Source organism: Rhineura floridana, chromosome 4 (assembly GCF_030035675.1).
Source record: "Rhineura floridana isolate rRhiFlo1 chromosome 4, rRhiFlo1.hap2, whole genome shotgun sequence".
NCBI lineage: Eukaryota > Metazoa > Chordata > Lepidosauria > Squamata > Rhineuridae > Rhineura > Rhineura floridana.
In genome coordinates, this window is record NC_084483.1 from 68,533,471 (window position 1) to 68,558,136 (window position 24,666).

General features: G+C 45.4%; 1 protein-coding gene across 1 annotated transcript in view; it reads left to right on the forward strand.

Annotated features, from left to right (window-relative positions):
• The first annotated feature begins 7,541 nt into the window (after positions 1 to 7,541).
• The window catches only part of HTR1E (5-hydroxytryptamine receptor 1E), a 58,765-nt gene continuing 41,640 nt past the window's right edge, over positions 7,542 to 24,666 (forward strand). Inside the window, exon 1 of the mRNA XM_061626257.1 lies at positions 7,542 to 7,829. The gene's annotated coding sequence lies outside the window, so the exon portion shown is untranslated. The remainder of the gene's footprint in view (positions 7,830 to 24,666) is intronic.

Sequence of the window (24,666 nt, forward strand, 5' to 3'; positions counted from 1 at the left end):
GGCCATGCTGTTCTTGGGCAGAGCACATCATGGCAAGACGGGTTGTAGTAATGCTCGTGCCAGAACCACCAGGAGAAATCAACCAAGGACTGGAAGTGCACACTTGGCATATCTGCCACTCAAGAGCCGTGGTCCTTTTGAGGAACATAGGAAGCTGCCATATACTGAATCAGACACCAGTCCTACCTGGAGATGCCAGTGATTGAATTTGGACCTTTTACATACAAAGTGCTGCATATGCTCTGCTACTGGTCCTATGAAAGGTCCTAGAGAGTCGAGACATTCACTGAAGGTTGCCTGAGCTACGGTGAGGAGTCATTCATTGTATCATTGGTATGAGTCATTCCGTACTGAGGCCCTTTCACCATGCCTTTCACCTCACACCCTAAGGCCCAAATAGAGGACAATGTTTCAAATGTGGAGACTCTGTGTCTGTAGGGATGGGGTGAGGGTTAAACTACCAACCAGCTTCTCATATAAGATACTAGCTATGGGGCTGAAGCCAGAGGGGACACTTGTCTAGCTCCATATCCTGGACAGTCACCATTTTGCAGCCTAATTAGAGAGTGATGGGTCAAGGGACTCTCCCCAGGTAAGGACATGGCTGTGTGACATAGCAACTGAGAAGCCACACCACTGGCTACCACTGAGCTACTATCCTTCCCAATGCTGGTTCTTAGAACATTTGGATTCCACTCCAGGAATCCCAGAGAACTGCAAGATCCTGGAGAGCATGGCTGAGAAGTTGTGATCCTGGAATATCTCACATGCAAATGAGCCATCATTTATTGCTGTGAAACGCATTTTTACAAGTCTAGGTTGCATGCACTTGTCTTGAGTGAGCCTACCATAAAACAGAGTTATCAACCCATGGCTCATTTAAGCATGTTGGCAAATGACAGCCAAGCGTAGTTAAATGCAAAAACATTCTGAGAACACTAAGGCTCATGTGAATGCTACACGGAGTATTTAAAATATCCTCTGAGCAGTGCTGAATGTTAAGGTCACACTCACCAAGTGATGCTGAGAATGCATTTTGTCTGTAATGCATCTCTCTCCCCACACCCTTCAATGGTTATTTTTTTTAAAGTCAGCACAGGATTTAGTTTGGAGAAACAGCTCATTTTCATCTGAATGATGCTCCTAAGTGGAATACCACTTAGGAAGGCATGGTTAGCCATGCCCCCCCATTTTTCGGACCACATTTTGGTGTAAGGGGTTTCCATGCTGGAAACTGAAGAACATGCATATACTTTTAAACCTCCCACTATGACAGGGGATCATTTAGCCCCTTTTCCAGGGATGTAGTTGTCTAGGGTCTTGGGGAGTCTTAGACCCCTTACATTTTTGGGGAGCAGGATCCCAACAGGGTCCCTATATGACTCCAGCATCCTATGAGCCAATCAGCATGAAAAAGAAGTGTGCTGGCCCTTGAGAAGAGTCTTCTCAGTCTTGTCCTTTCCTGCTGATTGGAGCCAATCAGAGTGAAAGGAGGTGAGTCAGCCACTGAGAAGACTCTTGTCAGTAGCTAACCCTTTCCCCTTTCATGCTTATTGGCTGCTAGGGACATCTGTTGTTGTGGGAGAAGCCATTAACAAGGATCTCATTCTCAACCCAGCAGCAAAAAAGGGGTTTGTGTGACTGTGACTATCATGAAGGGATCCTGCACTTCTGAATTTGCCACTACACCACTGCCCTTTTCTCCCTAGCCCCATCATTGCCCCCCTACCTGCTGCAACTGATCAGATCTCCAGGTATGCCAGACTGCAACCAGAGGAGGGAGGCGGGAAGCAGGATCAGGGAGGGGAAGAGCAGAAGTCGTCCCAGATACTTTTACATTCCTACCTCATTGGGAGCCCTAAAGGTATAGGACTGTCCTCTCTAGCTATGAACAGGGCTGGAGAACCTGCGGCCTTTCAGATGTTGTTGGGGCTATACCTCCCATCATTCCTGACTATTGACCCTGCTGGTTGAGGCTGGTGGGAGATGGAGTCCAACAACCCCTGAAGGGCCACACAGATTCCCCATCCCTCATCTGTTGGTTTTATGCTGAGCAGTGGGCCTATGTGTTACCCAGGTATGCAAGTCAAAGGTGCAAGTCCCTTGGCTTTTTTATCCCCAAGAGTGACTATTTGACCCGTGCTGATAGCATTGCTATGGTTACTAGGTACCATGAGGCACAATCGATAATTTCACCAACTTATCTTAAAATACTCTGCTTTTCCATGGTGGTGTTTTTCAATGCAATTGTGAATCCATGCAAGCACAGAACCCCCTTGCTGAGTCTGAAGTAGTGCCCCATATGGCTAGTTAATGGGATCGATCTTGTGCGGCTTTGTGTTTGGATGCCACTGTGAACACACACGGGATGTGCTCTAAGTGTCCCTTGTGAAAGATCAGCCCAAGAGTATTTTCTCAGAAGGAAGCCCTGCTGAGTTCCACACATCTGACTTCCAAATAGGTATGCTCAGGACTGAACACTTATAACCTCCATCCAGATGGCTGGCTCATGATATCAAATATTGTTGAAGAATAGATTCCCTTTTGTAGAAACTATAGACTGCACAGACTACTCTCTCCCGCCCACTGATTGACACAGGAAGTAAAAGCATCCCAAGCAGCTTGCTTTCAAGCTGCTAAGGTTTTTCTTTATTTGAATGATCCTGGAAAACCCTGGCGTCAGGCTAGTCGAGTGATCGTCCATGGACAAAACTGTAGAACAGGTTGGGACAGAGAGGCCTATTTTAGGTTTCGCTTCATACGACAAACTGAAGAGGGGCCAAACCTCTGTGGCAAAGCACATGGGTTGCATTCAGAAGGTCCCATGTTCAATCCCTGTCCCTGACATCTCCACTTAAAAAGGATTGGACAGCAAGTAATGGCAAAGAGATCTGCTACCAGTCAAAGGAAACAATACTGGGCTAAATGGACATATAGGGTAGTATTTAATGGTAGTCCTACTCAGAGTAGACCCACTGAAGTTAATAGACATGGCTACCAGCGGTTCATTTATTTCAATGGGTCTACTCTGAGTAGGACTAGCACTTAATACTACCCACAGTCTGACTAGTTATAAGGCAGCTTCCTCCATTGTACTGCAATGCTTGCTTGCTTTGCACGTCCATATTGGGTGCTCATGTAGTGTAATGGCTAAGCGATGGTTTATATTCCACCTGACCACCTCTACCACAAACTTCCTGAGAGAGCCACCACTTCTAGGCCCCTGCCTTGTTCCTCAGTGCCAACCTACCCTAAGGATGTACCCAGGAATCTCCTGGAAGCATAATTGAGCTTTGGCCTTCAATAAGGGTGTCAGTACCTAAAGGTGATTCCCTTCCTCGGGCCTCCTGAGCTGGTAAGCTCTGAGTGTTTGGTTTGGTAAGCCGCTCTTCAGCGCTACAGTGCCTCACCTGTTTACTCTGTGCTTCTCATGTCTTCCCCCTCCATAGACACCAGTAGTGGGGAATCTGTGTGGTCCTCTAGATGTTGTTGGACCACAGTTCCCATCAGTCCCAGCCAGCAAGGCCAATAGTCAGGAATGATGAAAGCTGTAGTCCAGCAACAGGTTCCCCACCCTGACCTGCACTGAAGTTGACCTGTGTGGTCTAAGTAGATGCATTCTTGGCCAAAACCCAACTGAATCAAATGTATCACCCCGATCCTATATCAGTGCAGAGTAGCAAACTCTCCATTCCCAAGGCCAGCCAGGAAAAACAAAGAAGCCTGATCCCTCCTCCAATATGTCAGGGAAGTATTTAGGCTGCTGAAAGAGAGGCTGAGAAGATGAGCAAGGCCCTTGCTCCCCCCCCCAGGCCTCCTGATGAGCCAAATGGCACAAGGTGATTGTGTCTTGCTCTGCCACCTGTGCCAGCCCTCTGCTTACTCCTGGCAAAGGGTGTGGGCAAAGCATGCAGCAGCTTGAGGAGTGCTGTTAACACTCTTGCCACACATCTCCTTCAGTTCAAACTGAATTTGAGAAAGGAAATTCGTCTGAGGTTATGTGTCAACACGTTCCACTTGTTAGCAAACCAGTATGTTGATTAAGCTCTCACAAAGAACGGTTCACCATTGTGATGGTTTATATTCACAGTTTTTAAAAAATGGCTTCTGAACCAAAAAGATTCAGAGTGCGTACGCACATTTTATCCTAGAATCAATGGAGATGGAGTTTTTTCTATCTAGTCCAACACACATACAATCTAGACCTGTTGTATTTTTTTTTGCCCCTGAAAAGCAATTATTGACAAACTGACATAATCTAATCAAGGGGAGAGTTTTCAAACACATATTAAGTAACCACACCTACTCATCTGGATGGTAGGATCTACAATCAATCTAGATTGAAAGCAGCATGTTGAGAACAAGCACGAAGAATTCCATATTGAGAAAGACTACATTTTTGTGCTACAAATGGGTAGGTGAGTATGCAGCCTCTCATTCTAAATCAGAAGCTGTTATCAGGCAGAATATGCAAAGCAAAACTTGCACTCAACACATGCAGTCCATACCATACCAGTAGCCATGCCAAAGATGCTCTGCAAAGCTGTTGGAATTATATGCAAAAGACAATGCTGTCTTTGGAACATTTTGGATCATGATCTACTGCCATCAACACCCCCTTTTTTCCATTGGTGATTTTCCAACAAAACCAGTGAAACACACTCTGAATGCAGAATTGGAGAAGCATCTCAACATCGCTGACAACTTATTTGAACCAGTGTTCCAGCTGAAAGCTATAGTCCTTATCGATTGCACATCACAAATTGAAATGTGTCATATGAGCGTTCAAAAAAAAAACACCACCCCAAAACCACCCTTTCATCAAGCAGTAATCACAGCAGTCAGAAACTCACTGTCATGCCAGTGTGTCACTTACAAGAAATGCACATTGTCATTGACGGCTGCTACTCAGGTACATGTCAGGTCTTTGATGCAGAGCACTGACAGCATTGTATCTTAGCAATAACTCGCTGTCAAGGGCAGAGCTATAGGTTTGATTTGGACCTGGGATTTAAAAAAAAACATTTTGAACTGGCAAGCCAGAAATACAAACTGTTGCTTATTTCTGGCTTACTGCTCATGGTTGATTTGACACAAACAAACCATGATCTAAGTCTGCACACCATGACATGCCATACATGCCAAGGCTTGGTTTGTACTGCACATGATGACACCCACAAGGGCAGAGGGAAGCCATGGGGGAGGCAAGAGGCATGCTTATGATTTAGCCATAGTCTGCAACAAACTATGACTTAGTGTGGCATGCAAACCAGCCCTTTATGTCTTGGCATCACTTTCTGAGTGATGAAGCATTCTGGTGTGTGTGGGTGTGTGTTTAAGCTCACATTTTAACTAGAAAATAGAAGCACTGCTTTGAGTTAGTTTGAAACAAAACATGCAGCGCCTTTGCTCCCACTGATTGCGGGGTACAATTTAGAAAGACAGGTGCTGTATCAGAAAAAGACAATGAAGATGCCAAAAAGTATTGGGGAGTATGAACAACATCTGCAAAAGTGAACACTTTGGATGCTTTCAAGCTTCCTGCATACAGAACTTGAATACATCACTTCTTCTTGTGAGGATAAAATATGGGCGAAGAGGACCCATGTGTGCTCCTTGTGCTCTTTGGAGGAAAGGCAGCATATAAATACATTTGACTATCTATTGTTGACAAGTGTTATGTTCCAGTAACTATTTAACTAAACATCCACCTTACCAATTGGTGTTGCTCAGTTTGGATAGCAGATCAGAGTTACATGTTGAATTCTAACATTGCAATCCTATAGCAACTAATTTGGGATTAAGCCTGAAATCCTACACACGCTTGCTAAAGTGTAAACTCCATTCAGCACATTAGGACATACTTCTAAATAACACATAGGATTGCACTGCGTGTCCTATTGAACTCAGTGGGGATTGCCTCTGTGCAAGCATGCATGCAATCAGGCTGTTACTTTGCCTGGGCTCCGTAAAGTTGTCCTTGTGTACTCTTACCAATAGAAGCTGAACTAATAAAAAGGCCATGTTCCCCACTTGATCCCTCTCATAGGAAGGCCATCTTATATAGAGTCAGACCATTGCTCCATCTAGCTCAGTACTGTCTACACTGACTGGCAGCAGCTCTTCAAGATTTCACATAGGAGTCCCACCCAGCTCTACCTGGAAAAGCCAGGGACTGAACCTGGGCCCATTGGCATGCAAAGCCTGCACTCCAGCAGTGCTCTCAATTTTTCTTGATCTGTACTCTATGCTTAAAGGCTCCTTCCATCATATAATTCTGTTATCTGATACATGGACCTGAAAATCTTTCCTTTAAGAAACATGAAGCTGAACGTTTAACTGAAGTTCATTAACAAAAATGACTAAAATGTTTAGGCATTTTTAAATTCACCACCTCCCTATGATTGGAGTCAGATTGTTATGGCAGAGCAGATACTGCATGCCTCACCCCCTGGCATTTTGGAATGGGGCTGCTGGATTTATGGGCACTCTTAGGTAGATTTCACATGTTATATGCCCCAGCTTTTGTTAGCACTCTGGCACCAACGATAATCACATGGCAAGGCATTACTGTGGGGGCTATAGGTTCCAATATTTTGAATTTAGAAAGTGGAGTTTGCCATTGTTTTGAAGCAATAATTAAAAAGGACGAGGCTTCAAATGTTCAAATTGACTATTTGCATCCAAAATGGCACTTTGGGTGTTTTATGCTGCTATAAATGACGTTTAGTCTGGAATCTACCATCTACGAATGTTGATAAGGATAGACAGCAAATGGAAGAGAGTTGTTTTTAAATCAGCCATGCATGATAGTCCATGCAGCTTTTTTTTCAATCAATTTATAGACACGGGAAATGCAGAGAGAAAGAGAATATTCCATTTCTTTTTCAGATATAGATTTTATGAGGTAGAGTCAGGCACAGCTGGCAAACCTGTTTTCACATGGGAAGGAGGGAACTAACCATAAAGGAGTGGACATTTATGTGATTGAGGCATTTAAATGTGTTCTAGCTAAGGAGAGAACTGCTCAAGATGTGGCATGGGAGGGTCCTCTCCATGCCTCTTTGCTTTCTGAGCTTGATTCAAATCCAAGGCAGTCCACTGCAGAGGAAGCATTTGGGGCTGCAATATTTAATCAACTGTCATCACTGGAAGTACTGTCATTGACTTCAATAAAAGCTGAGTTCCACGCTTATCATGAGCTCTCTGGGGTCTTTGAACGTCCCCTGAGATGAAACTAGACACAGTCCCTACAGTAAATTCCGCAGGGGCATTCAGTGGAAAGTGCTGCCTCCTAGCGTCCGCTGGCTACAACTGGCACAGGCTTTCCAGGGTAGAGTTTTCCTGGCCATATAAAACAGCCAGAGACGGAGGAATCAGACCTTCTTCTTCACTCTTCTCCTGCGGTCCCTTACCTGCCCCCTTGTCTACTTCAGCTTTTTTCCCTAACGCCTGGCCCCGCCTCCCGTCCCCTGTCCAGCTTTTTGTTTTGATTGGCGGCGCTCCTTCTCTGAAGTCAGGTCCCGTGCCAGGTTTTCACTCTTGCCTCCTAGACGCTCTCTCACCGCATCTAAGGTGGATTTTGAAAGGCTCCCCGCAACAGGCGGAGGTGGAGCGCTGGCTGCCGCTTTCGACTGGCGGTGCGAACGGGCAGGTTCCGCTTGAGAGATCCTGGCTACTGCTGGTAATGGGCGGCTGTTGATGCGCTGGAAGTTGGGTCTGAAAGAAGGCAAGAAGGCGATGGGAAGGAACTGACTTGTGCCTTGCGCCCCAGGTCCCGGATTCTGTCATGTAAAGGCGCACTGAGTGCAAAAGGTGGACTTTCCAAGGTGAGTAACGTAGCCAAGGAGGTGGTCGCGCCCGTGTCAACTTTGGGAGGGAACAGGGGTGCACTCCAGGCGCTCTAACCAGGATTCCGTCTCGTTCACTTCCGAGCAAGCCAGCAAGCATAGAATCGGGTTGCCCGACCTATGAGCCAATCAGCAGCCTCGTTTCGGATCCCTCTACAGCCCTCTCCCTTTCTGCACTCTGGGGATAAAAAGAGGGATGTTTCGCTATGTGGGGTACGAAGCGCTTTGTATACTGGCTGCTATGATTTTGGAACGTCGGTCTCCTCAGTCATCCTACCATCCAAGTTGCTGATCCTGACACAATCGAGGGATTTTAGGGGAAGGATTTTAGGGGAAAGAGGGAAGGAGGATGCTTTCTCCTCAAGGCCTCTTTCTTCCCCTGAGCATGTGCAGATTTTTAAAAAGCAAAACACGTCCTTGGCCCTAACGCGCGCGTGGTGAACCTGTGTCCTCCAAGTGTTGTTGGACTGCAACTGACCATTGACCATGCTGGAGTCCAACAACATCTGCAAGGCCACAGGTTCCTCTGCCGGTGGCTGTAAGGAGGTTCAGAAAGAGAACCTTTGAAAAGCAGAAAAGGGGAAGAGCCCGTGGAAGTGGAGGAAACGGTTTTGCGTAGGCAGTCAGGGAAGCAGATTTTTGGCTAAACACAGACAAGACTTTATAACAGTCAAGGCTGATTTGACAATGGACCAGACTGCTTGGACAGTGGAGATATTTTAATTGTTAGTAGTAAATTTCTATCTCACCTTTCCTCCCAAAGGTATTGAAGAAGAGGCTAGAAAGCCATCAGAAAGCCATCAGTCATGGCTTTCTATCCTGCAGATCCTGCAATGAGCCAAGCTTTGGGCTAGATGACCTCATAAGGTTTCTTCCCACTTTGTGATTCTATGATGGGCATTGAGTCCATCGATGTCATCAAAAGGGAAGGACTTTAGGCCAGATGTCCAGGCCCCATGCAGCAGAATAAGCAGGAAGACCTCCAAAGACAGTGGAAGTCAGTACAGTAATACACATAACTACCATCTAAAGAGGATTTGGGGGAGGGGGCTATAAGACCTTTAAGTCCAGAGTCTAAAATTACTGAACTATACTCGTGTGTTTTTTAATTCTTTGATGGGGATCATATTAGCTGAACGTAGAAGGGAAACTGCATTCAACAGAGGTCACTGTTTATTATCTCTCTGGCCAAAAGGAAGCTGGACATAGTATAAAATTGCAGAGGGGCTCCTCTTGTGTTCTGGCAGCTGAGTCACTAAGCCAGGAAGCAATCAACAGCAATATCATGTCAATTTCAACCAGCAGTACAAAAAGAGCCAAGTTAAGAATGATGTAGCCATCACCTCATTTAGATGCTGCCATTCTGACACTCCACACCTGGAGAGAATTATCACACAGTGCCTTAGCTGGAGGGAGTTCTTCAGAGTTTAATTGATGCCTATTTATGGAGGGGGGTTGGAAAGACATTTTATAGATTACATTTAAGCACCAAGGTAGGTCCCTGTCTAACTTTAGTGTTCTACTCTTCCCAGATCATTCCAAAGATCTCATTGGGCCCACCTTACGTTGTGTACAAACTAATCTACATCACAGTTTGTATATCATCACACACACACCCTGCAAAAAAAGTCCTATCATACTGCAGCCTGTGCTCCACCTGAGTAAATATACTTTACTTGTACAAAGTCCCACTGGAATCTAAGGAAATGCTATGTGTGAATATCAGATTTTCCATAGCTCAGTGGTAGAGCATCTGATTTGCATGCAGAAGGTCCCAGGTTCAATTCCTGGCATCTCCAGGTAGGGCTGAGAATGCTCCGGTCTGAAATTCTGGAGAGCTGCTGCCAGTCAGTGTAGACAATACTGAGCTAGATGGACCAATGGTTAAACTTGGTATAAGGCAGTTTCCTATGGTCTTTCTAAAGCTCTCTGGGATCAGTAAAATATATTAACCTACTGATTAATTTTACAGTGTAATGTGAGATTAAGAGAGTTGAGTACTTGGGAAAGGACTATAGCTATCTTGCATGCAGAAGATCCCAGGTTCACTCCCCAGATAGGGCTTGGAATGTCCCAATCTGAAATCCTGGAAAACTGCTGCAAATCAGTGTTGACAATACTGAGGTAGATGGACCAGTGGTATGATTCAGTATAAGGCTGTGATGTAGTGGTTGGAATGCTGGACTGAGACCTGGGAGGCCAGGTTTGAAATCCCCTCTGAGCCATGACCTGGGTGACCTTGGGCTAGTCACAGTCGTATAACCGGACATACTTCACAGGGTCTTGGTGTTGATAAAGTGAGAAGGGGGAGAACCATGTATACTACCTTGAGCTCCTTGGATGAAACATGAAATATAAATTTAAATGGCAATAGGATTAGTAGTAATATAAATTTTAAATTGTAGTAGTAGTAATGATGCTGATGATAAGATGTATGTAACAGTGCTGTTCACAAATTATGCCACCCTCAAGTGTTTTCCCAATATATAGCTCTGTTCTAAGCTAGTTTATTCAAAAATGACATTCCACTTGGTTCAATGGGACAATTTCAAGTGTGCTCAGGATTACAGCCTAAGGAAAAGCTTTGAACAAGGAAAACGCTGCTACATTGTATTTTAAGGCTGTAATCTGAACCGTGCATATTTCCAGATAGAGTTGGTTAGGATTGGGTGTGAGCCTCATAATGCTGCTTGCGCACCTTCCACTGCCACAGAAGGGACATTTTCTAGAGTTACAATATCCACAAATTTTGTGTGACATGAGCATCTCAAGGGGCAGTGGATGGAGAACATTCACTCTGTAATAAATACTCTCAGGAGTAGAATGCTGGCATTTGAGAACCACAAACCAGCCCTCTCCTTCAAATATAAAAGAGAGAGAGAGAGAGAGACCAAAAACATTTTGTAAAATGGTAACCACTGTATTCTTGTGCATTTATCTGATGCTTTACATCTTCAGCTCCTGAAGTTAGTGTACTGTAGTACTAAACTGTATTGCAAATTTAGTGAAGATACTGTGAAACTGTAGCACTGTTGTAATACGTACAAACAATCCTCCATGGAAATACATTTATTTCATTTATGATTACACTGATATCCCATCTTCCTTCCCCCCAGGAGCTTAAGCCAGTGTATGTGCTGTCCCACCCCCTCCTATCCTCACAACAATCCTGTGTGGTGGGTCAGACTTAGAAAGAGTGACTGAATCTGACCTAAGAACACCCAGTGAGCTTCATGACTGAATGGGGATTTCAACATGAGTCACTCACTCCTCATGGAACATTTGCTATATGAATTCGTTCTGATCCAGCAACAGATATAACTGCTGTAGATATAAATCCTCATATAGATGTACATTCTTATTAAGGTGCTCATGTAGGCCCTGCTGAACCACCCAAATGTGTCTTTTTTGAGGCTGATTATAATACACTTCCCCATATAGGGCAACTCATTGTTGCCAAGACAGTTCAGCCTCTGAGCAAAGGATGTGGTAAAATGGCATTCAAGGTTTCTTCCAGATTAGTAAAGCAAAGTGCATCCTTGATTTCAGTTTGATTTCTCACCTTGCAAGTATGAAGCATGTGTTTAAAAATGTTCCTGAATCACACCACAAAGGCTGCCTGAATAGCAGTGAATCAACTATGTATGTCTATCTAGAAGAAATTGTCCCTGTGGGATTTCTGTATGTGTAAAGGTATGCTAGCAACCATTTCTGCCCAGGAGATGTTGATGATAGCTTAGTTTTCCATGAAGACAAGGTGAAAGTTAGGCTATCCTCAGGCTTCTAAGCCTTCAGCAAGACCACCCAAACTCTCAGCTTCTCCAAGAATTCTGGAATGTTTCTGCAATGTGGGTATTGGCAATGATTTCGATCTTGGGGAAGTGAGGCAGCAGGCATGCAGAATTATGGTTTGAGACTGCTGAAAAGGTGGTTCTAGTGTTTGATGGATTCTAGTTTCATAGAATCATAGAATAGTAGAGTTGGAAGGGACCTATAAGGCCATTGAGTCCAACCCCCTGCTCAATGCAGGAATCCAGTTTCTTTCATTACACTGCACAGAGGTGCGTGGGGTAGGAGGAGAAGACTCTATTTTGAGCCCAAACTTTGCATTACTTATTGGTGATTATGAGACCAGACCTTGCATAGTCTGTTGATACTACATGACTAAGGTTACAAGCCTAACTCAACTTACCTGGGCGTTAAGTCCCATTGGATTCAATAGGACTTACTTCTGAAAAGACATCTCTACAATTGGGTTGTTACTCTGGTAAGAGACGTAGGATGTGTTTGTGTCCCAGTCAAGGATAATATTTCATATATCTGATGAAGGTGACCACAAGTCAATGAAAAGTTATGCCAACAGTGTTTTACACTACAGTGGCTGAGACATGGCATACAAATAAGAAACCTTCATAAATACTATGTCAATAACGGCAACTACAATTTTTAAATGTTCCCTAAACATAAATGATCATAAGACTCATCTCTCTGCTGGAGACAACCATCAGCTGTACTATGAGTTCACATTTATTTACCACCAACAGCACTTTAACAAAAAAATTATTTTATTCTGTTTTGATGGTAACATCACTGGCAACTACCTCACTCTTCTTTCATCTACACACTGTAATGACCCCCAAGGTAAACAGTGCCCATTTTCATCTGTTTCATTTTCCCTTGTAGAAAGAAAGGGTGCTTCAAGATGTGATTTAGCAGCACCCAGTCATTGCTGTTCTGATTTAAACTAGAAGTGGACTAGCAACCCTGCTTCCAGACTTCTGACATACTCTGTAGCCAAGTGGGCAGTCTCCCTTTCCTCAGCCCCAAATGTTGGAAAGGGACAATTTTCATTGGGACCACTGCATAGGGATGAAAGGATTAAAAACTAACTTCCCCTGCCCCACTACACTCCAAGTCATGATTTCCCCCTGTGTCAGTGGAGAGTAGAAGATATAAATTTAATAAATAAATAAATAAAATGGGTGGGCAAATCTGTCAATTTCAGTTTTGCTCAGTTTCTTCTTTTTCCAGTCTTAAAATCAGTTCTCCTCATTTCCACATCATTTGCAATTTTTTTAAAAAGGGCTCATGAAAATTCATCAGCATTTTAGTGCACATTTCTCCTAATATACACGTGTATATACAATTTTTCCTAATATACACACTTTTTGCAAAGCAATTTTCCTTAAAACTGTGCATTTTCATGGACATTTTACCCCAGTAGATGATTTTTGTAAATGTTACTTGGCTGGAGAACTGCACTGCAAAATTCAGAGAAGTGTGAATTTCAAAGGATGGCTGTGTTTTTTTTGGCTTGCATATTGTTTTGGAAAGTGTGAGTTAGATAGATTTGCCTTTAAATGTGAACTGAATAGAGTTTCTCCCCCATCCCTAAGACAGGGATGGGGAATCTGTGGCTGTCCAGAAGTTGCTGGATTACACCTCTCATTATCCCTGACCATTGGACATCTGGAGGGACACAAGTTACCCATCCCTGGTGTAAGGCAACACTATTTAGAAAGGGAAGGGTTAAGTGATAAGAGTTGATAACCAGAGAGGCAAGACAGACCATAGAGAAGGAATTGGCTAAAGCATAACCTAGAGAATGGCTAGAGAGCTGTCTAATTGGCAGGAACAGCCAATTATACCTTCACAACTATTCCACTGAAGTTGAGTTTTCTGAGTTCGGGGGAGGGGGAGGAAGCTGAACAGGGGGAAATGAGAGGTGCATTTTTTTCACAATGTCATGCAGATGCCCCATGAAACTTGATCAAACAGAGCATGTCAATTGAACAGTAACTGCTCAGTGTAGAAGTGGCCTTAGAAAGAGAGTGATGGAATGGAATCCCTGTGAATGATGCAGATACCCTAAGCCAACGTTATCTGTCCAGGAGGAGGACAGAATATATTACTCCATTAAAACTTCCTGCACCGCTCCTCTAACCCTGAAATATTTGCTGTGCGGCATGATCCTAACCATGTTTACTCAGACGCATGTCTCACTTTGTTCAGTGAACTTACTCCTTATGAACTCATTCAAGGTTGCAGCTTTACTCTTGGCATCTTTAACACTAAAGAAACACACATCCAACAGTGGGCAAGGTCACTTCCAGTGGTCATTCCAGTATGAAGCCAGTAGCAAAGTGCTATTTTGAACATGGTGAGATTATATGTTGTCAGCAGCATCTCGGAGTTCTGAGTCATTATGTGGACTCTAATCAGTACCCTTAAGTTATCAGGCAACATTTTTGTTTCTAGTGTAATTTAACTGAATGCAGATGAGTTGAACAACATATTTTTGCCCAGAAGGATTTAACCTAAACCTCATCAGCATGTTCAGACCAACAATGCAAATATTTCCCCTTTGTACATTCCCATAATATGCAATAATTTGCTAATTATCGCCACACACACAAAACAGACTGCACACTAAAGCAAACTCCATTTTCTTAATGATAAAGCCACAGTAAATTAAGATATTGCTAGAAGCTGGCTTAATATCAAGAATTAATAAGAATATTGAAAGCAGTAAAAAGGATTATATATTTTATCTCTTGATACACAGTTCTGCTTCAGTCACCAAAAAGTCACAAACTTTTCCAAGCATCACTAGAAATCTAATTAGTTCTTTTTGCTACTTGCAGTGCAACCCTTTCCATGCTTTCTAAAAAGTAAGTCCCAGTGAGTTCAATGGGACTTACTCCCAAGAAAGTGAGCATAGGACTCTAGCCTTAATATGTTAGCTTGTCCTTTTGAAGGGTAAAACTAGATGTGAAATATGTGATCTTTCATGAAAGTTTTGAAAAGGGCTAATATCAGACAGGGGAACCTGGGAAGGATGCAGGTTTTGGGACCATAATGCTAGGGTAAAACATACAGGTATTATAGGGGAACAAATATGTTTGCCTTGTGGAGCAAATCACAGCTGGGGGAAAGATGATTTCATCCAAGGGTAAAGCATGGGGAAGCAAGTTAAAAACATCATCCTTGAGCACCATGGTCTGAATCCAAATCTCTCTCTCCCACTCACACACACACAAACACACACACCTGCTTCAGGATGGGGTTTGCCTTGTAATCCCATGGTAAAACAAAATAGTTTTTTTCCTTCAATTTTAGCAGGGAATTCTGATGCAAACCCCTTCATAATTCAGAGGAGGTTTGCATGGAATCCTCCACTAAAATAGAGGTGAAAAAAACTCCTTTCAAATTAAAAATAGCCCTCCACTGTTCTTGAACCTCCATTGTCAGAGGTTTAAAGAGCATCATAGGGCTGCTTGCAAAGGGCTTTCAAACAGTCCCATGCTGTGCTTTGAAGTCCCAATAATCAGGTCTTCAAAGTACTGTGACATCAGGTGATTGACAAGTGGGTAGCCTCACCCACTTGTGAACCTGCTAGGTAGTTCCTGCTAAAGATCTGGCCTATGGAGTCAAAAACGTTCCCCACACCTGCAGTAGACTTTGTGCACAGATCTCCCAGATAACATCTAGTTTGGCCCTCAGACTATTATTGTCATTTAATTGATATCCATCTTACTATGTTTAAAGCAGCACCTACCCTGTGGAATTCCCTCCCCTTGAATATTAGGCAGGCGCCATCTCTGCTATCTTTTTGGCACCTTTTGAAGACTTTCCTCTTTCAACAAGCCTTTTAAGTTGAGACCTATCCCAGTCTGCGTCTGTGTCAGAATTGTTTAATATGTTTTTTAATAATGTTTTTAACCCTTTTTTAAAGTTGTTTTTTTTAAAATGTTTTTAACGCTGTTTTGTTTTAATGTGTTTTAAGATCTGTTTTTATGATGTTTTAAAGTGTTTTTAGCACTTTGTTTGCCGCCCTGGGCTCCTGCTGGGATTTCAAGATTTCAAGGTCTGTTATTCTTCCTTTTGTAATCAGAGTAGGCCCGGCACCAGAGGTCTGACAGGTAGGGTTGCCAGGTCGGAGCCATCCAAAAACCTGAGAAAATGGGGGCGGGCCCTAGTGATGTCACGGGGCGGGCCCTAGTGATGTCATGGGGCAGGCTCTAATGATGTCATGGGGCAGGCCCTAGTGACATCATGGGGCGGGCCCTAGTGACATCATGGGGCGGGCCCTAGTGACATCATGGGGCGGGCCCTAGTGATATCATTAAGCATGATACATTGTATCAACCACAGTTGCTTGGAGCATGCCATTCAAAAAAAATTCTCTGGAGATTAAAATAGAAATCTTACCTAAAATAGGGTGTTCCTAGGTCCATCTGAAGTGACAAGGTCATTCTTTCTCACAAGCTTAGGGTGATGCAAAATGGAAATGGACTGCCTTCAAGTTAGTCCCAGATAGGGTCTTCATGGTAAGCAGTATTCAGACAGAGGTGGTTTACTATTGCCTTCCTCTGAGTCTGAGAGGCAGTGACTGGCCCAAGGTCACCCAGGGAGCTTCATGGCTGTGTGGGGATTCAAACCCTGGTCTGCCAGGTCACAGTTCAACACCTTTAGGGAACATTTAATCTAGCTTCCTTGCTTCTGGCAAGAAGGGTTTACGTGCCCTCAGGCCAGCCCATTATTGGAAGAAAGGAGCCTAGTGTTGCAGAGATGTTAGATGGGAGCACAGATGGATGCTCCTGAAGGCAGCAATTATAATGCGCTCTACGTGGGGTTACCCTTGAAAACGGTCCAGAAATTACAACTGATACAAAATGCGGCGGCTCGACTACTTACGAATAGTCGCCGCCGAGATCACATCACACCAGTGTTGTTCGACCTACACTGGCTACCAGTTGTTTTCCGAGCCCAATTCAAGGTGTTGGTATTGACCTTTAAATCCCTACACGGTTTCGGCCCAGTTTATCTCACGGAGCGCCTTCAACGCCACCAATTATGCCGCCCGACAAGATCGGCCACACAGGGCCTTCTCTCAATCCCGCCAACAAAAACAGCCAGATTGGCGGGTACTAGAGAGAGGGCATTCTCAGTGGCGGCCCCCACTCTTTGGAACTCCCTCCCACAAGATCTCCGGCACGCCTCTTCCCTAAATGTGTTTCGGAAAGCCTTAAAGACCTGGCTCTTTCAGCAGGCCTTCGGGGTATCCAGGGAGGGTTAATTGTTATAACTGTAATGCCTCCTGCCCAGTTTTAATATTGTTGCTGCAGATGTATTGTTTTTATATTGTATTATTATATTTTATCAATTGTATTCTAACAAATTTGTAAGTCGCCTAGAGTGGCCATCGGCCAGATAGGCGACGAAGAAATTAAATTTATTATTATTATTATTATAAACATGCTTATTAAGGAACTAAGCCCCATAGAACTCAATAGGGCTTACTTCTGAGTAGATACGGTTGCAGCCATGTTAAGGACAAGGGAGGACATTCTAGGCAAAACAGACAAATAATTGGGTGTCCGAACAAATTAAACCAGAACTATCACTAGAAGCTAAAATGATGAAACTGAGGTTATCATACTTTGGACACATAATGAGAAGACACGATTCACTAGAAAAGACAATAATGCTGGGAAAAACAGAAGGGAGTACAAAAAGAGGAAGGCCAAACAAGAGATGGATTGATGCGGTTAAAGGCACCACTGACCTATTGGCAGATAAGCTGGTGCAATTGTTTAGTATCAGGAGTCAGACAACTGTCAGAAAATCTGTAAGTGTTCTGTTCAGAAAAATTCAGTGCTGCAAATCACCCCCACCTCACCCCAGTAAAATAAAATCAGGAATCCAGGGTATATTCTCCATTTCTGTACATCACAACACCAAGATATCACTGCTTGGGAGCTCTATGAAGAGGCTATGTAGTATGCAAAAGGCTAGAATTCTCACCCTTTTAATGTGTTTGTGTAAGTGTAATACATATCAGTATATATTGATATACACATCAATATATAATGCAATATATATCACCAAATATAACACATTGATTAAAGAGATACAAAAATTTGGCATCGTTTCCAAACATAAATAGTAAAAATAAAACTACAAAAAAAGGCACCCACAGAACATACAGGTGAGGCGCGTGCGTGAGGGTGATGATCTGATGGCCCATGGGTGGGTGGAGGCGAGCGGTGGCAGCGGAGGCTAGGCTGGGCCAGCCTGGCTCTCTTAGCCCCGGCCCGGACTCGGAGCCAGTTACCCTGGGGCTCAGGCTGCTGCAGTCTCTGGTTGGGGGCAGGGGGGCCCATCGCGGCCGCTGCCGTGGGTGGAGGCGAGTGGTGGCAGTGGAGCCCAGGCTGGGCCGGCTCCCTCTTAGCCCCGGCCCAGTCCGGATTCGGAACCAGAGCCAGTTCCCCTGGGGCTCAGGCAGGCTGCAGTCTCTGGTTGGGGTGGGCATCACACGGCCGCTGCCGTGCCCAGCATCTCAAGACGAGGCCCACGCCAGCGGGTGAAGCCGGCGGCCGTCCTCCTTTCCCAAGCCTTCTGCTGAGCCTGTAGGCTGCGTCGGCCCGTCTCGGCAGCGGTTGCTAGGAGACGGATCTGACGCGGCTTGTCAGCCTCAGCAGGAGCCGTGGAGGGCAGGCCGGGCCGGCTCCTCCTTAGTCCAGCCGGTTCTCCTGCTCCGGACGGACGGCCGCTTCGCCCCTCCTGATTGGCGCCGCTGGGGGGGTGCCCATCGTGGCCGCTGCTGCCCAGCGGCGCCCACAGCAGGAGGGGTGAAGCCGGTGGCCGTCCTTTCCGGAGCAGGGGAACTGGCTCCGGGGCTAAAAAGGAGCCTGCCCGGCCTGCCCTCCACGGCTCCTGCTGAGGCTGACAAGCCGCGTTGCCCATCTCCTAGCAACCGCTGCCGAGACGGGCCGACGCGGCCTACAGGCTCAGCAGGAGGCTTGGGAAAGGACGGCCGCCGGCTTCACCCGCTGGCGTGGGCCTCATCTTGAGACGCTGGGCGCGGCAGCGGCCGTGTGATGCCCACCCCAACCAGAGACTGCAGCCTGCCTGAGCCCCAGGGGAACTGGCTCTGGTTCCGAATCCGGACCGGGCCAGGGCTAAGAGGGAGCCGGCCCAGCCTGGGCTCCACTGCCACCACTCGCCTCCACCCACGGCAACGGCCGCGATGGGCCCCCTGCCCCCAACCAGAGACTGCAGCAGCCTGAGCCCCAGGATAACTGGCACCGAGTCTGGGCCGGGGCTAAGAGAGCCAGGCTGGCCCAGCCTAGCCTCCGCTGCCACCGCTCGCCTCCACCCACCCATGGGCCATCAGATCATCACCCTCACGCACGCGCCTCACCTGTATGTTCTGTGGGTGGGTGGTGGCGGGAGCGGGCAAGGGCTGCTGCTGCTGGAGAGGTCCCTCTCCCTCACTGTGGCGGCTGCTCAAGTCCTGCCTGCCTGAGCAGCCTGAATGATAAAGAGCAGAAGTCGGCCAGCCGCAGCCCAACGTATGCGTGGTCAATCACGCATGCGTGGCTGAGGGGGCCAATGAAAACTGGAGATCCACCTTTTTAAAACAAGTATTGCCGGAGGCCGGAGACGGCCCCTTTTTCCCTGAGTCTCCGGCCGAAAACCGGAGACCTGGCAACCCTACTGACAGGTCAGACAGTGGCCAAGGGCTCCTTAAGCTGGGAGGGTGAAGCTCCCACTCCACAATGGACGCCAGCATCAGGTCGGAGGGCCCAGCAACACAACAGTGTTGCAGATTGCAGAACAGGAGCTCTACCCTACCAGGAAACACCCCCATGCATGTAGCATGGACTTAAATAGACCCACCCACTCCACCTACCTTCCATGTTGCTGCATCAGTGCACTAGTGTCCTGCATGTGCATGTCTGTCATCATCCAAGAAGGCAGCGAGGGCATCCCTGAGTGGTTGATGCCCCTGCCACCATCTTGGGTAATGGCAAGCAAGCACACACAGCATAGCTAAGGCACTGACCCGGCAACACAGGAGGCAGATGGGACAGGTCTGTTTAAGCCCACGCCACCTGCATCGGGAGGGGGTGTTGTGGAACATGATGATGCAGGCCCAGGACAGCCTGCTGCCCAAGAGCCCAGTCATGCCTGGTGCTGGCCCTGATTCTGAGCTGCTAAGTGGTTTTATTTTTATGCTGCTAGAAAGGAAAGCAGTTCAGGCTGCGTTTTACTTTTATTGATGCGTCTTAACCATTGCATTTCACTTAATATTGTATCTTATTCTTCATTTTGTGCATTGCCCAATCTAAGTAGACATTCTAATGACCTCTAGCATGGACATTTCTATAGGAAATGATTTTACAGATATTCCCTACCTATATCAGATTCCCTCCCAAAGTTGAAGATATCAAAAATGTAAAGTGCCTACATTTCTTCAGAATCATTTTCTGAAATACCAGAATGTTTTTTAAAAAAATCTAAGCCATTTAGTTGTATCGGGGAGGTATCTCTGAATATTATGACCCAGTCTACCAGGAGAGAGTCACATACTGAAGCAGAATTCCACATGGACAGTTATGGCAGAGGCATATCTGTATCCACAACATGATGTTCATTGAGCTGGCTCAAAGCATCCTTTCAGGCCATGAACTGTTGCATACAAACAGAGCAGAATTTCAGTATTATCAAATTAGATCTCTCCTGGTTTATGGCAAGTTCATGAAGGATGACAGGGCATGCTATGATTTCACTGTCAGTGCACACGTGGAGCTGAATGCACTCCTCAGCTGCTGCTGTTCAGTGATGCTCACAGAGGAAAGTGCCTATCTTTATTGCAGGCAGCATATACCTAGTAAGATCCTCCGTGGCGCAGAGTGGTAAGCGGCGGTAACACAGCAAAAGCCGAAGCTCTGCTCATGGCCGGAGTTTGATTCCAACAAAAGGAGGAAGTCGAATCTCCAGTAAAAGGGGTCGAGGTCCACTCAGCCTTCCATCCATCCGTGGTCAGTAAAATGAGTACCCGGCATATGCTGGGGGGTAAAGAAAGGCCGGGGACGGAACTGGCAATCCCACCCCATATATATGGTCTGCCTAGTAAACGTCGCAAGATGTCACCCTAAGAGTCGGAAATGACTCACACTACAAATGCGGGGACACCTTCACCATTATATACCCAGTAGGGGCAGGTCATGAGATGGGACTGCATGGTGAGGGTGCTGCAGCTGGAGAAGAGCTAATAGGGCCAGCACAGCCAATAGCATAATTTGCCTGCAACCTCATTGAGGGCTTCAAACCACTCCCCAGTTATAATTCTGCACCATGCAACCCCAGCCTGCCTCACGGCTGTGTTAGTGACTGGTAATGACTGGGCCTCCTCCCTCATCTCCCCTCCCCCTTATGTGCACTGCCATCAGGGCAGAACTGCAGGTAGCTGTCAGGGCAGCCCGAAGTACAGAGCCAAAGTTGAGAGCCTGAGCTGAAGAACTAAGCCAAGAAGAGATAGGGATAGGGAGTCAGCACCAAGGAACATGCAAAGCTTGTTCAAACATTACACTGAACACAGGTACAAATTGTCTCTACATGTGTACATAAGAACAGCCTGCTGGATCAGACCAGTGGCCCATCTAGTCCAGCATCCTGTTTCTCACAGTGGACAATCAGATGTTCATGGGAAGTCTCATACAGGGTCTGAGTGCAACAACACTCTCCCCTCCTGCAGTTTCCAGCAGCTGGTATTCAGAAGCATGCTGCCTCCAACAATGGAGGCAGAACAAGGACGTATTGGTGGTGGAGTCGCTCTATACGTGAAAGAAGGCATTGAATCCAGCAAGCTCGAAACCCCAAAAGACTCCTCCAAAGAATCGTTGTGGGTGGTGAGATATGAAATTGAGGAAGCATCCAAACTAGGAAATGTGGTAGTAATGGGTGAATTCAACTACCCGGACATAGACTGGCTGCATATGTGTTCAAGTCATGACAAAGAAGCAAAGTTTCTAGATATTCTAAATGACTATTCCCTAGACCAGTTGGTCATGGAACCGACCATAGGGATGGCAACCCTGGACTTAATCCTCAGTGTGGACCGGGACCTGGTGCGAGATGTAAGTGTTGTTGAACCGATTGGGAGCAGTGACCACAGTGCTATTAAATTAAACATACATGTAACTGGCCAATTGTCAAGAAAATCCAACACGGTCACATTTGACTTCAAAAGAGGAAACTTCACAAAAATGAGGGGATTGGTAAAAAGAAAGCTGAAAAACAAAGTCCAGAGGGTCACATCACTCGAAAATGCTTGGAAGTTGTTTAAAAACACTATATTAGAAGCTCAACTGGAGTGCATACCGCAGATCAGAAAAGGTACCGCCAGGGCCAAGAAGATGCCAGCATGGTTAACGAGCAAAGTCAAGGAAGCTCTTAGAGGCAAAAAGTCTTCCTTCAAAAAATGGAAGTCTTGTCCGAATGAAGAAAATAAAAAAGAACACAAACTCTGGCAAAAGAAATGCAAGAAGACAATAAGGGATGCTAAAAAAGAATTTGAGGAGCACATTGCTAAGAACATAAAGACCAACAACAAAAAATTCTATAAATACATTCAAAGCAGGAGACCATCTAGGGAGACGATTGGACCCTTGGATGATAAGGGAGTCAAAGGTGTACTAAAGAACGATAAGGAGATTGCAGAGAAGCTAAATGAATTCTTTGCATCTGTCTTCACAGTGGAAGATATAGGGCAGATCCCTGAACCTGAACTAACATTTGCAGGAAGGGATTCTGAGGAACTGAGACAAATAGTGGTAACGAGAGAGGAAGTTCTAAGCTTAATGGACAATATAAAAACTGACAAATCACCGGGCCTGGATGGCATCCACCCGAGAGTTCTCAAAGAACTCAAAGGTGAAATTGCTGATCTGCTAACTAAAATATGTAACTTGTCCCTTGGGTCCTCCTCCATGCCTGAGGACTGGAAAGTGGCAAATGTAACGCCAATCTTCAAAAAGGGATCCAGAGGGGATCTCGGAAATTACAGGCCAGTTAGCTTAACTTCTGTCCCTGGAAAACTGGTAGAAAGTATTATTAAAGCTAGATTAACTAAGCACATAGAAGAACAAGCCTTGCTGAAGCAGAGCCAGCATGGCTTCTGCAAGGGAAAGTCCTGTCTCAGTAACCTATTAGAATTCTTTGAGAGTGTCAACAAGCATATAGATAGAGGTGATCCAGTGGACATAGTGTACTTAGACTTTCAAAAAGCGTTTGACAAGGTACCTCACCAAAGGCTTCTGAGGAAGCTTAGCAGTCATGGAATAAGAGGAGAGGTCCTCTTGTGGATAAGGAATTGGTTAAGAAGCAGAAAGCAGAGAGTAGGAATAAACGGACAGTTCTCCCAATGGAGGGCTGTAGAAAGTGGAGTCCCTCAAGGATCGGTATTGGGACCTGTACTTTTCAACTTGTTCATTAATGACCTAGAATTAGGAGTGAGCAGTGAAGTGGCCAAGTTTGCTGACGACACTAAATTGTTCAGGGTTGTTAAAACAAAAAGGGATTGCGAAGAGCTCCAAAAAGACCTCTCCAAACTGAGTGAATGGGCAGAAAAATGGCAAATGCAATTCAATATAAACAAGTGTAAAATTATGCATATTGGAGCAAAAAATCTTAATTTCACATATACGCTCATGGGGTCTGAACTGGCGGTGACCGACCAGGAGAGAGACCTCGGGGTTGTAGTGGACAGCACGATGAAAATGTCGACCCAGTGTGCGGCAGCTGTGAAAAAGGCAAATTCCATGCTAGCGATAATTAGGAAAGGTATTGAAAATAAAACAGCCGATATCATAATGCCATTGTATAAATCTATGGTGCGGCCGCATTTGGAATACTGTGTACAGTTCTGGTCGCCTCATCTCAAAAAGGATATTATAGAGTTGGAAAAGGTTCAGAAGAGGGCAACCAGAATGATCAAGGGGATGGAGCGACTCCCTTACGAGGAAAGGTTGCAGCATTTGGGGCTTTTTAGTTTAGAGAAAAGGCGGGTCAGAGGAGACATGATAGAAGTGTATAAAATTATGCATGGCATTGAGAAAGTGGATAGAGAAAAGTTCTTCTCCCTCTCTCATAATACTAGAACTCGTGGACATTCAAAGAAGCTGAATGTTGGAAGATTCAGGACAGACAAAAGGAAGTACTTCTTTACTCAGCACATAGTTAAACTATGGAATTTGCTCCCACAAGATGCAGTAATGGCCACCAGCTTGGATGGCTTTAAAAGAAGATTAGACAAATTCATGGAGGACAGGGCTATCAATGGCTACTAGCTGTGATGGCTGTGCTGTGCCACCCTAGTCAGAGGCAGCATGCTTCTGAAAACCAGTTGCTGGAAGCCTCAGGAGGGGAGAGTGTTCTTGCACTCAGGTCTTGCTTGCGGGCTTCCCCCAGGCACCTGGTTGGCCACTGTGAGAACAGGATGCTGGACTAGATGGGCCACTGGCCTGATCCAGCAGGCTCTTCTTATGTTCTTAACAAAGCTATCAGGGTTAGAAGCACTATCCTGCATGAATTGTCTAATCCTCTTTTTAATCTATCCAAGTTGGTGGCCATCACTGCCTTCTCTAGGAGCACCGTGTGAAGAAATAATTCCTTTTGTGTGCCCTGAATCTTCCAACATTCAGCTTCATTGGATGTCCACCAGTTCTAGCATTATGAGAGAGGGAGAAAAATATTCCTCTGTCTACTTTATTTGTTGTTGTTATGTGCCTTCAAGTCAATTGAGACTTATGGCGACCCTATGAATCAGTGACCTCCAAGAGCATCTGTCATGAACCACCCTGTTCAGATCTTGTAAGTTGAGGTCTGTGGCTTCCTTATGGAATCAATCCATCTCTTGTTTGGCCTTCCTTTTTTTCTACTCTCTTCTGTTTTTCCCAGCATTATTGTCTTTTCTAGTGAATCATGTCTTCTCACGATGTGTCCAAAGTATGATAACCTCAGTTTC